This window comes from Rhinolophus sinicus, linkage group LG07, assembly GCF_036562045.2.
Source record: "Rhinolophus sinicus isolate RSC01 linkage group LG07, ASM3656204v1, whole genome shotgun sequence".
Classification (NCBI taxonomy): Eukaryota; Metazoa; Chordata; class Mammalia; order Chiroptera; family Rhinolophidae; genus Rhinolophus; species Rhinolophus sinicus.
The window spans coordinates 79,159,200-79,164,591 of NC_133757.1; positions in this window are offsets into that span (position 1 = coordinate 79,159,200).

Here is a 5,392-nt window from a genome sequence, read left to right on the forward strand (position 1 = left end):
ATTCCAGAGCACTTTGGGCCTGGAGTGAGGCAACCCGCTTCTGCACCTGCTGTGTGTCAGGCATTTTATTCCACTAGCTCATTAAGTACATGCCTGAACCTCTGAGGTATGTGCTATTATCAGGGTCATTTCAAAGGAAAGGAGAGAAAACTTAGGTTTGGAGAGATGAAGTCACGGGCCCATAAATGGTAGAGCAGAGATTAGAACTCAGGTGGGCCTGATTCAAGATCCAGCCTGTGGCAGGGACTGACTGCCTGGCTCACAAGGGTACCCCTCCCTCCCCAATCTCATTCAGCCCTTTTACATGTGGCTGTCAATACTTGAAAAACCATGTTGCATCAAACATTTTGACAGGTGCCAGTGCCCATGCTATCTCCCTTGGGAGTGAGCTCCCCATCCCTGGAGGTATACAAAAGGAATCAAGACAAAGATCTGAAAAGCAGAATTAGCCTCCCTCAACCCTTCATTATCTGACTTGTTCAGCCCAACTTCCTCTCTAGTGAGTATGTAACAGTCACTAGCCACGTGCCGTCTAACGTTCTGACACTCCACTTCCTCTCTTTTTGGCTCTAGCATCCTTCCTCTATTCCAGTCCCTCCCCCTTGGCTCCCTTCCTTGTGTCCTGGCTGCTCACGATTTTTTAAAACTTCTCTCTGAGCAAAGTTTTACACTTGATCTTAGCCAAAAGGCTAAGAAGCGATCTGAGCAAAGTTTTACTCAGGAGAATGGGAGTGTCTGTCGGGCTCTGTCTCCTCCACAAGGATGGAAGCTTGTTGGAGGCCACACCAGGCTGAGGCCTCTCTGGAGCCCTGCTCTTTTGCAGGACAAGGCTGGGCATCTGGGAATTGTATGGTAAAGTCTTGTGGGATGGGGGTGAAAAGCCCATTGGTCCACGACTCATTCATTCCTTCATGTGTATTTATTGATTGGGTCAGGACTTGAACCCAGGAACTTCTAACTGAAGTTTCTGCTCTTCCTTCTGCCCAAAGCTTGGTCTTAAAGGGCTCTGAGGTGTCAAGATGTGTCTCTACCAGGGGTTCTGATTGGGGCAGATGGGTGCCCTCATAGGCCTCTGAAATTCTGAGTGTTCTGGAGCCCTGAGGTGTCGCTTCCAGCACAACACGGGCAGTGGGGGTGCAAGAAGGGGTGGCGTTGGGTTAGGTTTTAGGAAAGAAAGAAACAGAGACTTAATGCAGTTAAATCTCAGAAAGCCAGGGGGTCTCGCAGTCATGAGAAACTGGAGCCCCGAATCGGGCCATCTGGTGGCTTTTATTGATAATCATACAAGGAAGTGGTATTGTTTTTTACACGGTCTGTGAGACTCATCCATCATATCACAAAAGTGAATCAAACCAATTCTCTTTGTTCCCAAGCAGCCAGAGCGGAGTCTTATGATGACTTAGGTGAGGTATGCACCTCCCTGGGGGGGCAAGTCTCTCATGTTGTAACCGTTTCATTAAGTGGAGAGAGCTGATCTTTATTGCCCTCATGACCTCTCTCACAATCAGGTGAGAGAGGAAAGCCAGAGTCAGTAATAGCTTTTCCCAGGCAGGGGGGAAGGGGAGGCAAGACTCCTTCCCGGATTTTCTAAGGCAGCTCATTGGGGGTCCCCATTCGATTCTGCCTGGCTTGGGTTGTATCTCACGTGAGATAGCTTACCCGTCTTTGGCTGCAAACCATCTTTTGGGGACCAAACAGAGAGACATAAGGTGTAAAACATTGAGATAAGCAAAGTCCCAAAAAGGCACAGTCTCACAGACTTTTATTTCCTCAAGGAAAGACACGGGGGGACTGTTGGCTAGGCTGCTGTGTGACAATACTGAGGTTTTCCTGTCCCAGAGTGTCCCCAGGCTGGGGACTCTGAGGTGGGGAGTATGGGAAACATCTCCCTAGAGGTGAAGAAATGGTCTGGGGACCATTTCTGAAATCCCAGGCACTGAACACAGGTCACTGCCCTCCTGCCTTTGTCCATGCCCAGCTCCAAGCCTGTTTCAAGGTCATCAGTTTCTAGAGGGGTCAGATGATGGTGGAGAAAATGAAACTCTGGGTCCTCAGCACTGCTGGATACTCTCACTTTTTTCCCCTGGTAAGGTTTTTCTCCTTTTAACATTTTTGTTGAGGTTTAACCTAGGCTTGGTCAAGTTCACTAATGTCAGGAGTGAGGCTTGATGAGGGGACAGCTCTCAGGTCGGGATCTAGGACATTCATAGCCCTGGAAATTCCTTGAACCCTCCAGCTGATTCTTTCCTCCTCAAGGCAACCTCTGCCCTGACCTCTATCACGGTAGGTAAATTTTACCTGGTTTTGAACTTCACAGAAATGGAGTCACACAGTGTGTCCACTCTTGGATCTGGCTTCTCTTGCTCCTCTCATTGTGGTGAGCAGCAAGTGTGAGCCTTTTCATGGCTATATAATATTCCTGGGTACCATTTTTTAAATTTTTATATTGTGGTAAAGTACATATAACATATAGCTATAACATCTAGCTAATCATTTAAACAATTTTAAAGTATATAATTCAGTGACATTTAGTACATTCACAATGTTGTGCGACCCTCACTGGTGTCTAGTTGCAGGACACTTTCATCCCCTTAAAAGGAGACCCTGTCCCCATCAGCAGTCACTCCCCATCAGCAGTCACTCCCCACCCCACCTCTCCCCAGCCACTGGCAAACCCTAATCTACTTTCTTGCCCTATAGGTTTTCCTGTCCTGGACATTTCATACAATATATGGCCATTTCTATCTGGCTTCCTTCATTTAATGTGGTATGTTCAAGTTGCATCCATGTTGTAGCATGTATGACTACTTTATTCCTTTGTGTGGGTGGACGACATTGTGTTTATCCATCCATCCATTGGTGGACATTTGGGTTGTTTCCACCGTTTTGCTATTGTGAATAGAGCTGCTCTGAATATCTGTGTACAAGTTTTTATTGAGTACCAGCTTTCCATTCTCTTGGGTCTATACCTGTGGAATTGCTGGTCATATGGTAATTTCATGTTTAGCTTTTTGAAGAACTGCCACACGTCTTCCCGTTCCATTTTATATTCCTACCATAAGTGTATGAGGGTTCCATTCTCTCCACATCCTTGCAAATACTTAGCTGCTTTTTTTTTTATTGTAACCACTGGGCACCAATTTTTCACCATTTGTACATTTCACCTGTTGGCAGACATTTGGGTTGTTTCCAGTTTTTGGCTGTTGTGGATAAAGCTGTTTTGAGCCATTTGTACATATCTTTTGATGAATATATCCCCTTTTTGGCTAGTAAATGCTCAGGGGTGCAATGGCTGGGTCATGGGGTGAGAAATGACTAGGCTGTTTCCCCAAGTGGCCTGTGAGGGAGGCCATGCCACCCCTTGTACTCACCGGCACTTAGGTTTCAGCTTTTTAAATATTCTTTCTTCCCTCACCCCTCTCACTAACCCTGTTGGTCAACCTTCTTGAAGCACGTGTGTGGACCACACTCTAGTTCTGGGTACTTTAGAGGGGAATAAAGCTGCTGGTCCTGTCTGGGTCAAGAGGGAGCCTGAAGTCCCCGAAGGCCATATGCTTTCTGTGTAAGTTTATTTCATCCTTGCAACAGCTTGGGGCCCAGGCTCTGAGAAAACACATTTAATAAATGGGAAAGTGAGGTTTGGAGTGGTCAAGGGACAGATTCAGCGTCTAGCACCCTGGCCAGGATATGAACCCAGGGCATCTGACTCCAGGCCCTGTCACAGGTATTCATTCATTCATTCATTCATTCACGCACTCATTAAATACTTCCCGACAACATTCCTGTGCGCCCAAGAAGTCTCATTCTGGTCCCCTAGGAGACCCCAGTCTGCAGGAAGAAGAGGTGGCCATAGATGCCCCCAGCCTTGTGAAGTCAGGGCTGGGCTAGAGGGTGGGGCCCGGAGCTGGAGGAGTGAGTGGGGCAGGGGGCGTTCTGTTTAGGGAGACAGGGAAGGCATCCTGGAAAAAGAGACATTGTGGTTGGGATTTTGAAGAGTACACAGGACTTCATCAGGCAGATGATGCATTCATTAATTTGACAACACCACCCCCCCCAAGCCAAATCCTCTGTACCGATCTCACCCCAGCCTGGTCCCAAGGAGGACCACATGTAGACTCCCCAACGGTCATGGATGGGCTAGAAGGAAAGGTAGGGGCTGGAGGAGACCCTGTGGAGGAACATGGGGGCTCTTCAAAGGACCAGTAGGGGTCTCCTGGGAAGAGGATATGGCTCCAATTTGCTACCCAGAGCAGGAGCTGAATGTTTTTAAATACATTGTTTGGGTTAAATGAGGCTAAGATTTCATGGTTCTGCCTCAAAGATATCCTTGGACCTGCTCCAAACCACTTCCCGGCAGTGAAGCCTCTGTTACTCCAGGTGACATATATAGGAGGAGAATCATACCCAGGAAAAACTTCCCCGTAGGCCTGGTGGTGTGGTGGTAGAGAACTTCAATTTGTTGCCTGTGGATGGAGATCCATGAATTTGAGATAAACAAGGACCTAGGAATATAATAGGGGCATCACAACCAGATCTGGAGGTATCTAGGAGGACTTCCTAGGGGAAGCAGCACTTGAGTCAAACCTGAGAGAGGAGGAGAAATGGAGCACAAGTATGAGAGATGGAAGGAGGCGCACCTAGAGAAGGAAGAGCTTCACCTGTGGAGCAAACAGCATGTGCAAAGGCCCTGAGGCCAGAATATGCTGGATGTATTTTAAGGCTACAAGAAGACCGAAGTGACTAGATGGTGTGACAAGGAGATGCAGGGACATAAACCAGGCAGTTTGGTGGGAGTTGGACCATTCAGGGCCTCCTGGGTCACAGGAAAGGGTGTGGGTTTTACTCTGAGAGCAATGGGGAGCCATGGAAGGTGTGGGAGCAGAGGGGGCATAGAAAGTCAATTGTAAAAATGACTGTGACCTGGTTTCAAGCATTTTACAAGATTAACACATGTAACTACCCATCCCATTGTACAGGTGGGGAAAGTAAGGACTAGAGAAGGTAAGTCATGTGCCCAGGATCACACAGACAGCATGTGGCAGACCCAGGATTTGAATCCAGATGCCCTCAATTTTAGGGGTTGGGCTTTTAAACACCACTCTACGGGGCAAAGTTAAGAGGGAGCTGGGAGAGGCCTGGCCTGGGTTGGTGCCCGCTTGTAATCAATTCATTCTTTAAAATCGCCAGGATGAACTATGAGGGGAGAGGGAGGGGGGTGGGACAGGGTGTGAGTGGGGTGAGGTTGTACTTTGTTTATAATCCAGTCCTCTGTGGGGGCCCTCAGCCCCTCCCGTAATCCCCCAACTAGTGCAAAGACACCCACAGAAATGTTGATTCCCTCTTCTCTCCTCCCACCCGCTCAGGGTCCTATCAAGCTCCACCCCCACGGGAG